We start from the raw sequence: 15,420 nt of genomic DNA, 5'->3' as shown, positions 1-15,420 counted from the left end.
GCAATAAAATTCAAAGTCACCATTCATTGTTTCTCCACTTTTTTTTTTTTTTTAAACTAAAACTAAAAAAATGCTGCTCACTTAAGTATTTAATCCTTGTGCTGCGGAAGCTCCAAGTTTACACTGATTAAAGATATTGCTCTAACAATTGGCCTCTGTTAATTATTAAAAAGGTCAGCTTTTCTGGATAAAAGACCCTCTAATTCCAGTGCCATTGGTCAGACTGTGAATCTGAAGGAAAGCTGTGAAAATGAAGACCAAAGAGCATTCTAAGGACATTAAAGATAAAATGTATAGACATGCACAAGACAGGAAAAGGCTACAAAATATCCAAATGCTTGATTATCCCAGTGAGCACTGTTGGATCAATTGTGAAGAAATGGAAGCTGCACCACACCAACAACACTATCTAGACAAGGCCCTCAAAACTCAGCATCAGAGCAAGGAGACAACATGTGAGGGAAGCCAGAGATGTCAATCACTTTGAAGGAGTTACAGAGTTAAGTGCCTCAGCCTGGAGAGAAGGCACACCAGTCAACCATAAAGAGATCTGCATGAGAGTGTGGCTAGAAAGAAGCCATCACTGAAGAAAAACCACTTCAAAGCATGTCTGATTTTGCCAGAAAGCAACAGAGTGACTCAGCTAAAATGTAGGACAAGGTTTTGCGATCAGGTGAAACAAAAATGGAGCTTTTTGGCCAAAATTTAAGATGCTGTGTGTAACACAAACCTAATTGCTCATTCCTCAGCAAACACCTTCCCAACAGTAAAGTATAGGGGTGGCTGCTTCATATTATAGAGATGCTTTCTCTCAGTGGGGACTGGGTATCTTGTTAAAGAACAGATGGATGGTGTAACAGAGGAGATACTGTAAGACATGCTGCTTCAGTCTGCTAAAAATCTAAAACTTGGGAGAAATGTCACCTTTCAGCAGGACAAGGCCAAAGCAACAGAGGAGTGGTTCAGCAAAAGGTGAATGTTCTACAATAGCCAAGTCATATCTCAAGCCAACTGAGCATCTGTGGCACTATTTAAAAATTGCAGTCCATAAGCACCATCCAACCAACATGAACTTGGAGCAAATCTACCAGAAAGTGGGCAAAATCACTCCCAAAACTGGTAGATCTCACCCACACAGACTTAAAGCTATTTCAGCAAAAGGTGTTTCTACCAAGTACTAGTCTGAACGGATTGAATACTTACGCACGTAGCATTTTTCAGTTTCTCATTTTATAAAAGATAGAGAAATAATCAGATGTGCCTTTGAAAGTGTATTTTAATAGCATACTGGTTTGCAATAAACACACTGTCAAGAACAATCTGAGTATCATTTGTAATCCACACATCTGACTTTTTACAGGGTCAAATACTTTTGAAAGCCACTATGTGTGTGTTTAATATACATACACACAAAATTTTTTTTTCAAAAAAGAGTTAAGGGGCATAGTTACAACTTCATGAGATCTTTCCATAGGCTTTATGAAAGAGCACCCCCCCCCCCAAAAAAAAAACAACAAAACTTTTCTATTTTATTTAGCTATAATTAGTTTCATATTATGTAGTTTCCACAACTTTGTTAATCACATTGTGGTTCTGATTGTTTGTGGATTTTTCCAGTTTAAGGCAATAGTGCAGCTTGCTGCTATCAAGAAGTGTGGCAGTTACTTTATGCTCGTATTGCTCAATTTCTTTGGAACACGCAAACAGATATCAGGGTCCCATGGAACATTAGCCAAATAGCTTATCAATTTTATATTTTGATTACCAAAACATAGCTACCTTAGGGTACTGCCACCACAAACATGCCACTGGGCCAGTATTTGTTAGAAGAGGTTACTAAACATCCTGATTTAGATGGGGGTAAAAATACCACCTTTAAATATTTTTATGTATTTTCAAGTACACATACATGTTTGCTGTTTTATTGTCCATAGTAACATCTATACCCTTAGATCATTTTTCAAGTTTTACCTACTCAAATGTGAGACTGTGCACTTTGCAATCTATATAGCCAGTGTGTCTGCCTTGCCACAACTTTGTCTAGAAGTTCTTTTGACAACTCACTGGTGGCTCATGGTTTTGTCTGTGCTTTGAATGAACTACCCAGTTGAGAGAACCAAAATAAATTGCTAAATTTATCATGTGAAGCAATACAAGACTGGAAGGGACAAGTTACTGGTGTGTGCTTTCAAAGTCTACTGGTTATACCAAGGCTTTAAGTATTTAGGAAATACAAAGAGGTGGGGAAGGTGGACATGTTTCCACCCAAACTATTCCGGTTTTATTTTCTAAGTAACTGTGGCAAATATTTCACTTGCTAGGACATATACAAACATGGAACAAGCACTGGTTTAACACATTTTACTTCCAGGTTATGAAGTAACAAAAGAAATATTTTGGAGGTGCAGACATTTTATAGCCACTGTATTGCTGCCCAACAGCAGTGTTTCCCAACCCTCTCAGAGGAACACCTAACTGATGACGTTTTCAGGATATCTATAATAGGGATGTGCATTTGCTTGCAACGAAATAGGAAACAGAGTTGATGTTTCCTATTTCATAATGTTTTTTGGGGGGGGGGGGCAATGAAACGTAAGGAAACCCATGAAATTTCATGTGGTTCTCTTATTGTATTTTTTTGGGGGGGGGGCAGAGAAAGGGTACATTAAAAAAAAACCCGTGCACTTCAACCCTTCAATTTTAATTGCAACCCCCCCCCTAGACTAATGGCACCAGCCATCCATTGCTCCTACCATGTGACAGAGGCCAGCCAATGGCACCAATAGCCCCCGTCACATGGTAAGGGCAAAGGGCCATCGGCACCATTTTGGTTAGTGGCAGCCAATGGCCCGAGAGGGGGAGATCGCTCCCAGGACCCCGCTGGACCACCAGGTACTTTCAGTAAGTCTTGGGGGGCATCAGGAGGATGGGGGTTGCAATTAATTGTATTTGAAGGGTTGGGGTTTTGGTTTCTGGGCATTCAAAATAAAATCAGCCTGAACCGCAGGAAAACAAAATTTCCCATGGAGGCTGATTATGAAGGCCAAACAGAAAGGTTCAGCCGAATCACATCTCTAATCTATAAGGAATAGGCATGAGATATTTGTATATACTGGAGACCCAATGTACACAATTTGCATACCTTTTCATTGTGGAAAACCAGAATAGTCAGGCATGCATCTAGGAGAGGACTGCAGAGCTGCCCAAAAGAGTAATCCCAATGCCTTGCACTGCTTAATGGGTAGACCTAATACTAATTGTCAGAGCAGCTGGCGTGATCCATGTGCCTTTAAAGCTTCATGTATTGCAAAATCTTTGTAAATCCCTTTTGAAGATTTGACTAATCAAAAAAGTACCACAGAGTAAAACTACTAGTGAAATATGAATACAGCATTAACTGAAAATGAATTTGGTGCATTTTTTTTTTTTAAGACTGCCCTTAATAGACTGTACATGACTTAATTACAAGCATCATGACTGACATTACAAATAGCGTAGCAAGAAGTTGTATTTATTATTTAGCTATTTACATTGATCTGTTACCACTTGGTCCTGTTCTCTCCTTTACCTCAAGTTCTAAGTTCCTACAAAGTTAGCCTTGTTATTTTATACCCACTTGTTTGATGTAATTTTCCAATATTGGTTCTGTGTAAACCGAAGTGGTATGTACTAGTACATGAACTCCGGTATATAAAAGCCTTTAAATAAATAAATAGCATATCTATAAATATATTTATTTAGCACTTTTATATACCGACTTTCCAATAACAGAGTTACTGATCAATTCGGTTTACATTCTAAACAGAAACAATGACAAGTTAATGTCTTACAATGAACAGGTAGATGGAACTTGGATACAGATATATGGGGTTAATAACATAACGTAAATGCTACGGAGCCTAATGTAGGCTAAAGAAACAGGTGATAGGTATAAGGCTGGGTATTTGATTTTAGACTGCCAAGGATTCATAGATGACCTGAGAGTTCTTTGGGGGGTGATAGAGAGTACTAGAGATGATCTATATAGTTCTCTGGGGGGTTAGATATGTCTCTTTATCCTGTCCTCTAATTTAAGAACTTTTTCTAATCCAACTTAATCGTTCAGCTGCCTTAAATGCCACCCCTTTCTCCCTTATCCTAGCTATTCAGCAAATAGCTCCTTGCATGCAAGGGGCAAGAAGGGGGGGGGGGGGGAAAGAGTGATTGTTAGTTGTAACCAAGATTTTGCAATTATATCATCCAAAAGGTTGTCCAAGTAGATTTCTACCTATACTGTAGAACATGGGATTGAAGGACCTCAATGGATTATTTTAAAAAAAAAACTCACCAACGTCAGATGGCATACACCTAGGATTTGCATATGAAAACAAGCGTGTTTCTTCTCCCATTTTCCTGAACAACTTTTCAACTCCGAGCTAACAAGGTCCAATGCATTTCAAACAGAAATTAAAGGGCACTAGGTAGATACCTCATGAATTTGATAGCAATTAAGCATGCTGCTTTAATATGATCTCAGTTAAAATACATAGTTACAACATTTGAGTGGTGTGCCAGGGACACTAACGAGAGCTAGCACCACTACTACTTTGGGGGGAGAGGAAAGCGCTGGAATGTGTTTCTAACAATATTAAAGGCATCCAGGTTCAAGCCAGTTCTTGCTAGCGAGACGAGGTACCTAACAAGGCCATAGAATCTTAGCAACTTACGAAGAAAAAAAAACCCAGAAGGTTCGGCAATCTACAAAGCTCGAAGGGCATGAAGGCCAAATTGGTGTGTTAGTGCTTGACTTAAAGCAGGACTTAAAAGCCAGGACGGAGTCTTCTCTCATACTCGTCCCATGCGGGTAACCTTCCTGTTCCGCGAGTCTCCACTATGTCCCAGGCACAAGCGGAAAGGAGGCGGCCATACGGATTTCCATCGGCCGGCAAGCACCGGAAGAAAATCACGGGGGGGGGGGGGGGGGGGGAAAGAGGAAGATGTACCCGGCTATTCCGCAGAGAGAGAGACAGCGGGACCGAGCCGGGGTAAAGAGACGAAGGTCGTGCGAGCAGGCAGCCTCCTGCTCTCAGGGACAGAGCGAGATACAACAGCACGCAAGAGTCTCCGGCGGCAGCAGCACCACCTTCGCCGCTCCTGGCCCGAGGAGCCGGTTTCCTTGCCTGAGGCGCGGGGGGACTGTAGCGGTCACGCCGCAGCTAGACTTACCTCCCCCACCGCTCCCAGTGCTTGACTGCGAGCACGAGCGCACCAATTCGAAATACGTCAAGCCCTCACTCCGCGTATTATGTATGGGCGCAATCTAACCCGCTACCTTAGCCCGTGCCCCCCAACGCAACTGACTTCTCAGTGCGCCAATCCGCTTCCCCAGACGCCCGACCTGCGCTCCGTTTCCTGACGACCAACGCGGGAAACCAATGACTGCCAGCCCTGCCCCGCCTCCTTCGCCTCGGCGCACCAGCCCGCCCCTTCTCCCCCCTCCCCGCCACCACTGGCGCCCGCCCAGTCCGTCGGGACTGACAGGCGATTCAGTCAACGGGTACGGCGAGCGGCGTGAATGGCGCGCAGCAAGAGCGAATGGGAGCGCAGAGGAGGTCGTCCCCGGGGGTGGGCGCAACGTCCGCCGCAGGTTTGGATGCACCGCAGCGCATACACTACAATGGCTGCTGGAAAGAGGGGAGAGCAAACAATTTCCAGGCCCGCAGCGTCCAGCAAAAAATATGAGAAAAAAATTATTAAAAATTCGGAAAATTGTTTAAAGCCTGGAAATCGACCGTAGAAAGGATGTTAAAGCTCCCGCGGTGAGTTTGCACTGGATTTTGTGGAGTGTTACCACCTTTTAGATTGAAAATATCAGGGTTATTTAAATTATGGGAGAAGGGTGAGAGCACGGGGGAAAAAAAAAAAGTTTGTTCTAATCAGCCCCGCTGCTAGGGATCTCCGAGAAAGGGAGAGGAAGGTGTGGAAAACAAGCCAAAAAATTCCAGAGGAAAAAAAAATATGACAAGTCAAGAACTGGACTTTTTTTTTTTTTTTGTTTTGCCCCCCTCTCAGAAAGGCCCGGAGGGATTTCGGGAAGAGAGTTAAAGGGAGTTTGTGAAGTTATGGGGGGAGGGGAGAAGAGAGAGAGTTTTTGAACGTGAGGTTTTGAGCTGTGTTTTTTTTTTTTCCCCCCCATTTTTTGAGAAGGTTTTCTCCCCCCTTTCTTGTCGTTTAATATTGTGACAGCGGGCTAAAAAACCAGAAAGGGAGGGAGAGCGAGGAAGACATTAGACGCAGAGACCGTGCAAAAGAAGCAGCAAGCGGAAAAAAAAATCCTCAAAATTCCCATTTGCAGCCGAACTGTCCACAGTTTTTGCACAAAAATAGGTGCTGGGAGGTGAAACCATTCCGGTTAGCCGCCTAAAGCTTTTTGAAGGAGTTTTGTTTTGTTTTTGGTTTTGGGGGTGGCGGTGAGAGGGGACAGGGAAGCTTTTGTGAACTCTGACTTTTGCCGAGAGGTGGTGAAATATTTGAGGGAGGTGTGGGTGGCCGGGGTTTGAGCGCCACTTTGAATGGGGTGGGGGGAGGAAAGTGTGAAACGAGTCTGGGGTGGGGGAGGAGAGGACGGATGGAAGGGACAACTTGTCAGTATCATAAACAACCAAAATGGAGGGAGAACGGAGGCATAACAAAATTACCAAAGAAAGGCTCACATCCACAAAAATATCCTCTGAAATACCCCCCCTCTCCCCCCCCCCCAAAAAAAAAAGCAAAAACTGCGCTGTCGCCTGCTGCTGCCTTTTTTCTTTTGAAGATGCAAAGGCTGAAACGTTTCCCCGCCAGCTCGTTGCGAGTTTGCACACGCCGGACGCTTGAAACTTTTTAAAAAATTTTCTAAGACTTCTTCCCCCCCACCCCCCGAAAAGGAAAAGTTGTTAAAATGTCAGGAGAAACGTGAATGTGAGAAGAAGGAATTGAAATGCTGAAGTTTTGATGCTGAAGGATTTGGGAACTTCTGGTTGCATTTCTTAGGTTAAGTTGTAGAAAGGATATATGGTTGGTGTAGGGTTATATATATATATATATATATATATATATATTTCTTCATTCACATGGCGATCTATTGGTATTTCCTTGATATCGGGAGTTTTGAGTCAGGCAGCGAGAAAAATCAACCATTTGATGCGTTTGAATGTGCAAGGTTTGTTATAGCATCCTATGGAAACTTTATTTTTTATGTTGTGAGATTGAGGGTAATATTGCAGTGCAAGGGAAGAAATGCATCTTAATTAGTACGACTTTTTTGGTGGTGTTTTCTTTCCTGGATTTGCTTTGACTTTATTTAAAAAAAAAAAAAAGCTGACTTTGTAATGTAAGCTCCCCCCCCCGACTATGCCTTTTGCATCACATTGAAGTAAATGCCGAAGTGCTGCTGATGTTTGCTCCACGTGGGATCAAGCACAGAGGAGGGCATTTTAAAGAGACAGCTTCTCTCTTCTAGATCAGCCATCACATAGGCAGAATTTGCTCCTGAAGTCTAAACTAGGGTAATTTGATCCTGTGAAGGGTTTAAATCAAAGTATGACCAAATATACATATGACAGACAAAAATGTAGAGATGATATTCAAAAAAGGCAAAAAACTTATTTTCTGTAAAATCTCTCTCAAAACTATTTAGTGTTCTAAATTCTTTGTGCCACCAATAAGCTATTGGATTTTGCAAGAGAAAGATCTATAGTGTAAGAGTTGTAATCCTAAATTATTTATTTTATACCCATTTTGTAGAAGTGGATAGAACCAGTATATATATGTATGTCCACAACTGGGGAAAACATTTTTTAAAGAGCAACTAATATGCCTAATCTTCATAAAAATCTGTTGAGAGTAGTTAGACATTTTTGTTCACCTTTTCGGAAAGACTATTTATAAGTGTTTATACTAAATGTGCAGGTAGGTGTGTGTTGAGCTTGAGATTTAAAAAGAATCTGGCTTTGTGTTCATGTTTCAATAAATACTAAGATATTTTATATAGATTTTTAGGGCATGTATGCTTTATACTTAGATATGTAGACTAAGCAAGCCATTGATAACTTCAGTAGACCTGTAAAGATCTATGTCTGCTTCAAAATAAGTTCAGCTATGCAATTTATGCAATTTATTTTTACGTTTTATAAAATTCTACAATCCTTGAATGAAAGAAACTGGTTATGCAGGGATCAGACTTCATAAATACACTTTTATATTATAATTTAATTTGAGAAATATACTTGATATGAGCCTATTAGACTGGCAGGAACATCTTTATAAAAGTTATAATATGGTAGAAAAAATATCCTGCACCATCAAAAATAGGGAATGGTGTCAGCCTAGCTTGATAACAGAGTATACTATCACAATAGTATAAATTAGGAATTAGTTATTTGTGTGAAAAAGAATAGTTGGACAAATTTGGCTGTGGAAGCTACATCAACATTTTCATGTTCTAAGACTGTATACAGTTCAGGGACCCTCTTCCTTATTGGTAGTTCTTCATTTTAAATGCAAACATCTTGTGTTGTGTTGAAGATCAGGAAACTAGCACTTGATTCTTAATACAATCAGCCTGTCAGCCAGTGAGGTATGAACCTTCACTAAGACTTCCAGTGTGTTCACTGAAAACCTGGGTTATTTATTTATTTTATTATTTTTATTCAACTATTGAGCCATTTACCTTTTTACAACATGTGATTGAGGCCTCCCTTGTAATCTGTTTAGTAGAAATACTTTCTTTCACATTTCTTCCCCAAAAAAAAAAATGTTCCAGTGACTCAAATTTTTTAAATGAAATCACATCAATTTTTCTCGCAAGACTAAAACATTAAATTCCATCCAAACTACCATTATCTAATAAACTGTATAGTTCACACTCTCTCTTTATATGTGATGTCTTCTATGCATCTGCTTTAACTTTTTGAATTTTTAGAAACAAATTAAAATATTTTGTTAATATAATTTTTGTCCAAAACAAAATATTTAAACTTCAACATGAAATTGAAATAAATGGTCAGCTTTAGGTGTAATTTAAAGGATCATTTTTTTAAGCGGCAAGTTTGACTGTTTAAATAAAATATGTAGTGATGCCAGCGTTTTGAGCACCTAAAAAATGTTGTATCAATATATGTGTAACTTTTGTTAACTAATATGTATGCTGTCGTAATGTTTCTCACAAGTAATGCAGACTGAAAAATGTACAACTTTCATGTAAGCTTATGAAAGTGAGAGGATTTCATGGTGTTTGTCGAAGATGGGTTATCGGATGAAGCACCAGTTTATATAAAATTTCTTAAATGAAAGTTTGTGATATGTGTTTTTACATGTAAATAGGTTTTTAACTAGTCAGTCTGAAAGATTAGCAAATGTGTTCCAGGAGAAAGTTATTTTAAAAACTGTTAAAGATCGATCTTGAGATCTGAAAGATTTGGTGTACTTTGTAAAATTTCTATTGATTTTTTTTTCTTAAATGGTGGCATTAGGACATAGTAGTATTGTTTGTTCTGGTAGCTGTTGGGATTTTTATTGTTTTATCTTGTATTACCATGCAGTAAACAGAATGTTCTTTCCAAAGTCACTGAAAACTAGGAACAAGGTTTCATACAAGTAGAACAATTCTCTCTCTTTAGTTGGGTGACTGACCACTCACTGCTTACTACCTGTTGCACGGCTGACCCAGATCTGAATCTTTTTTTTTTTTTCCCTGCATATTTTTAGTAAATGTATTTGTTACAAATCTGTTCATTTGGAAGTTTCTTAGTTTATACTGATTAAATGGTTTTTCTCACCTTCTCTAAGATACCCTAGTATTGAATACAAAGAACAGTGCCTTAAGTTCAAAAGGGTAACAATTTCAAAAGGTCTTTTTCAATGGCCATTCATCTCCTGACCTATTGAATCAAAATGGTCCCTTTTGAAGAATGTGTGCACAGTGCCATTTTTTTTTTAAATAAACACATTTCAGTGCAGGTGTAAAGAAATGATAGGGTAAGCAAAACTGGTTAAGTTTTGGTGTCATTTTAATTTCTGTTGTATACATATTTTGACTGTTCCCACTATTCAAGTATCTTTTGTATATTTATTTTTACACTTCATAACTTTTTGCTTAAAAACTTAATTTTGTGAATATGGAAATAGCTTTGTGAATTGCTGATTAGTCAAAATATTACACTTTTTAAAAAATATATAAACTTCTAATGAAATTACAAATTCCTGAGTCACAAGTTTCATTTCGGGATAGAATATCAATTGGAAGTTATACATTTTGTTAAGATTTTATACTTTTGATAGAAAAAAAATCTGTGTATGAATAGTAGGGGCTGTTTAGAAATAAACTAAATATAGGCACACTTTTTAATTAAATATTTTTGGACTGTGGACTCTGTAAAACACAATTTTTTTTTAATAGAAGTTTTATTTAACAATTAAAAAATGATCAGTGAAGAGGCCAAATTCTTGATGATATACTTACATTTTTACTTTAATAAAAAACTTGTTTTGAGGATAGTCTTTTGGTGCATGCTTTTATTCTCTGAATTATTTAGTTTTAACTATATACAAATTAAGAAATTGTCAGTTGTGTACTGTTGACATTGACAAGATTCAGGTTATGTTCCCAGTGCATAAATTGATCAAGTTTCTAATAAGGCAGTATTTACTCCTTTTTTTTTTTTTCCCTATGGATTACATTTTCATCTACTAGCATTTTGTTTTTGAGAAATATATATCTCAAAAGCTTTAATGTAAATTTACCCAAATACACTTGGAAGCAATATTTTAAATGCAGTATCACTCTCCTGTTAATATTTTACAGTTTTTCATAATGCATATCTCTCGTTATTTTGCTTTTGATATTGTGCAGAAATGCTTGACAAGTTCATAATGTGTGTTTTGAGAAATAACATTTTTTCACAGAATACAGATTTACATTTACATGTATTGAAATTTATGACTCGCCTAACTCAAAAATTGGATGCCATGGATGAAAGAGCCCTCATTAACAGAACATGGAAATGCTAATGTTTTAACTAGTCCCTGGATGTCTTGTAAACATTTGGTGCATGTTTAGTATGTTCAAAACTAACCATAGTGTGTTTTGGAAATGTGGATAAAGACCCATATGCACTTGGGAGCAGAAGGATAAAATGCTTGTCACCATGAGGATCTATGTTCAGAACGCAGCTAGTTACTTTTTATATTCTTTTCACTATATAGTTTCTGTATAAGTCAAAATAAAATAAAGGAAAAAATATTTTTAACTTAGAAGTGATTAAAACATCCAACAGCAAAGTAAATATGCATTCATTGTTGTGTGTGTATATGTATAAATGTGTATATATATATATGATATCACTATGCATTAGCCACCAATATATTTTGGTAATGTAGAAACAGTTACTGGAAGTGTTTTAATGGATTACAGATGAATACTTTGAGTAATAGTATGCCATATGTGTGAAAGGGAATGTGTGGGAAGTCATGAACACACTTAAAATAAAATGAAAACAGAAAAGGATGTATTACAGTGAATTGATTGTATTCTTCTGTTTGTGTATATGTGACTTCCAGGATTCATTGGTGGGGGAAAAAAAAAGTCTTGCTAATATATAAGGAAGTGCACTTGAAAAAGTTAGGTTACAACTGGTTTGAGCTATCTTTTTGTTGAGTTTAAAAAGACCAGTTTTAAGTATCAAAGGGATAGGTATTGAGGTGCAATCTGACTGCTTTCTTGTGTTTAAAATCAAACCTTAACTAGGATATTTGTTGCTTCAGGTGGCATGCAATTAATATATATGTCCCCATATTTAATTTTACTATTTTAATATGTAATTGCTGAAGTGTGAAAATATTGCTCTGATAACATACTTTTTACTTGTGTTCTAAAAGCAGAAGTTTACTTGCAAGTCAGAACAACCCATTTCTAGAATAAAAAAAATAGTCCATGCAAATATTCAGAGTATCAATATTGTATTTCAAACATTTTTTTATACTAGACTGCAGACTTGGTAGAATAGGCTATATAAAAACAACAAAATCTACCTTAATATCAGCTTTTTACCCAAACAATTGGTTCTAGTATATGCTATAAATGAAACCACAACTAAAAACATTTCAAAAGCCAAACATTGCTGCAAAATTGTGAACTGCAACAAGCCATTTATTTCTTCTGGTATATTAACATTATAAACAAGATAAACTGAATATTTTCATAATTATAATACATCTCTCACATTTAAAAGCTAACAAAACATCTGCTAAACCCAGTTAACCATGGAAAATCGATAGTTTCATTACAATACGCTTTTGAGTAATCTAGCAAATGCAGACTGAAATGTCATATCTCTAAATGTACAGCATTCCCAAGATTTCTACATTTTCAAAGGCTGTTATAACTTTCCATTTGTTTTTGGTGATACAAGAAAGAGCACATTTTATGAAATAATTTACTATTGAAAACCATTTGCAATGGAATGTAAAGCAAAGAATTTGGTACATACAGCAATATTTTAATTTACTTGTTGAAGTTGATTACAAGAAGACGGTTTCATTCTACTGGTGTACAACTGGAAGTTTTTATCAATATATCATTCAATAAATTAATTTTAAAAATAGAGAATATAAAGTTAGGGCACTGAGAAAATCCAGACTCATTTTAAAGTGACACCTAGTCCAGTCAGACATATTTGCCTTAAGCTCCGTGGTTCACAGTTTTGTTAAGATTTCCAGTTAAGATCAGTACATTTGCTTTAGCTACAATACCTGCTAGTCTAGTGAACAAAAGTAGCATTTGGAAGCTGGTCAGCATTGCTGCACACAAATTTACTATATTTTTTAAATACACTATTACTTTTATCTGTGGGAAAACAATATTCTATGATATTCAGCTAACAAGAAATAGAGATTAGTGAGTTTGCATTTCATAAATTGTTGTAAGAATGAGTATGAAATACATAAGAGCTAAATGTCAGAGTTCTAAACATAAATCTTTATAGGCGAGTATGACTAGAAGTACAATACATGTTAAAATCATTAAATTAGAGTTTAAAAAGTTATCTGCATGTAAAAATCCATACTGTACCCAAATACATATTTTATATTAACATATTTCAAAACTGGTACAGGGTAGACAAACATTTTAAGTGTATCATGATTATTTAGTTTAATTTCACTTTTAATACTGTAATGGCTAGTACTAGGGACACAGAATCCACATTTTCTCACAGTGGTCTTCCTTTAAAAAATACTATAGGTGGTCTTTGTAGACCAGATCTTTTCCAGTAAATTGAGAAAAGTTCATTTATAAAAGTAATAATAGTACAGCTCTGTCTTAACTACATTCTGCACACAAAATATATAAATTGCCTCTCTTCTGCAGTTATCTATGTCACTTAAGCACAATATGCTGATCCTTTTAAAGCCACAGATCACTCTGTATGAACTGGTTGTCCCTTACTGCAGTCCAGCTGAGAAGTTTGAAGTTGACTTTACAGAAATAAAGCAATAGCTTTTGAGCTGTAGGATGAGAGGATTGTGTTTCAAAGAGTTGAATAGGCTGTAAAAAGTGGGTAGCACCACTTGAGCAGTAATGTTTTCAGGAATTGCATTAAGACCATGCCGCAGTGCATTCTGGCCTTGTGCAAACTATAGCAAATGTTGAAATTTCCTTAATAGAAACAATAAATCATCAGATTAAAACAAACAATTCCCAATAGATTTTTTTTCTGAGTGGCAGTTTGTTGGTCACTATCTAGTTAACCAAGGATAACTGAGTTTAAACTTTTTTGTTTTGGTTAATTATATCAGTAGAATGCTGCAGCTTGATCTTTAATTTAAAAAAAAAAAAAAAAAGTGCCTAATAGTATTTTCTCTGAAATTCTAGCATTGAACAGGTTTCTATTCATGCTGTGCTTTAAAGGATTTGTGCAGAGAAGGTGTTATCTTGGTTTAGGAAACCCTTAAAAATGTTTGCAACAAGAAAAGAATTGCGAAGCAATTTCTGTGTAAACCAGCTTTTAACATTTTGTTTTTTGTTTTTTTGGTAATGTTATGCCCCACCACCCCTACACAGGACCATTCTTAGTTTGGGTATGGGAGGGAGGGTAGTTCTGCACCTGATGTTTAGCATAACTTCACTTCCTATTCCTCAGGAGCACTGGCCTAAGAGTTGAACATCTGCCCCAAGCCCCCTCCCGCCCCTTGCTGCTCAATATCTTTGGGGAGGGGGACCCACTGGAACTGAATTGCCCCGAGCCATGTATCTCTTCTCCTCCTTTTGAGTGAAATTTCGGATAATAGACTTGGGGGCACTCCATGAAGTTAGCATGTGGCACATTTAAAACTAATCGGAGAAAGTTCTTTTTCACTCAGCACACAATTAAACTCTGGAATTTGTTGCTAGAGGATGTGGTTAGTGCAGTTAGTGTAGCTGGGTTTAAAAAAGGTTTGGATAAGTTCTTGGAGGAGAAGTCAATTATCTGCTATTAATTAAGTTGACTTAGAAAATAGCCACTGCTATTACTAGCAACGGTAACATGGAATAGACTTAGTGTTTGGGTACTTGCCAGGTTCTTATGACCTGGATTGGTCACTGTTGGAAACAGGATGCTGGGCTTGATGGACCCTTGGGCTGACGCAGTATGGCATGTTCTTATGTTCTGAGACTCTTATGCTGATGCAGAACTAAACTAACAAACATTACATATATTTTTTATATAAGAGCTTTTGTGAATAAGACATTCTTCAACTTAATATACAGGAATTTCAGTTGTCTGAACTAATTTGAGGAGAAAGTCCACTGATCTTAGGTGAGATGAGAAACTGTTGGATGCAAAGTTAAATCTGTTTTGCTCTCCTGCCCCTTTCTTTTGGACTGGATCCTTAATTATAATGGGAAATGTTGGTTTCTAGCTTTTACATAGATATACCTGTTCTGAAAATGCGATTGCTGTTGATTCTGTGTATATAGTATCTTCTGAACCATTCAGACAGGTAAAATGAATATATTTTAAGTAAAAAGTATTGAAGTGCTTATTTTCAGTATTTTGTAATACTGTGTATGTTGTAAGTGGACATTTGTCTATGAAGCTGTTCAACCTAGAAGGGTTAAATGCCTAATTAAAACTTTTTAAACTCCTGATGCAGTAAGCTACTGTTATGCTAATATACTGGGAGTTTAAAAAAATATGCTGACTGGAAAATGTGTGCACAAACTTGAGTTAAAAAGGGCTCTCAGTATAGGCTGAACCACACACCTTAAACTTAGTGGTGGAGTCTCTTAGATGTGATTTATGCACAGAACATTAATTATGCACTCATGCTTTCAGTGACAAACCATTTTTTGTGCATAAATCTTGATTACAGGTCCCGATATTAGAACTTCAGTTTCTTTCCATAGACTGACACAAGTGCTGG

General features: G+C 37.2%; 2 protein-coding genes across 4 annotated transcripts in view; one reads left to right on the top strand and one right to left on the bottom strand.

The window, feature by feature from the left end:
• The window catches only part of CHCHD7 (coiled-coil-helix-coiled-coil-helix domain containing 7), a 66,912-nt gene extending 61,568 nt beyond the window's left edge, over positions 1–5,344 (bottom strand). Inside the window, exon 1 of the mRNA XM_029591313.1 lies at positions 5,206–5,344. The gene's annotated coding sequence lies outside the window, so the exon portion shown is untranslated. The remainder of the gene's footprint in view (positions 1–5,205) is intronic.
• A 301-nt stretch (positions 5,345–5,645) lies between these two features.
• Positions 5,646–15,420, top strand: part of PLAG1 (PLAG1 zinc finger) — a 94,833-nt gene continuing 85,058 nt past the window's right edge. For all 3 annotated transcript variants that reach the window (XM_029591310.1, XM_029591312.1, XM_029591309.1), the window contains exon 1: positions 5,646–5,798. The gene's annotated coding sequence lies outside the window, so the exon portion shown is untranslated. The remainder of the gene's footprint in view (positions 5,799–15,420) is intronic.

The sequence above is a fragment of the Rhinatrema bivittatum genome, chromosome 2 (genome assembly GCF_901001135.1).
Source record: "Rhinatrema bivittatum chromosome 2, aRhiBiv1.1, whole genome shotgun sequence".
NCBI classification, from domain to species: Eukaryota; Metazoa; Chordata; class Amphibia; order Gymnophiona; family Rhinatrematidae; genus Rhinatrema; species Rhinatrema bivittatum.
Note: the sequence above shows the minus strand (reverse complement) of the source record. Positions and strands in the feature narration are given on the sequence as shown.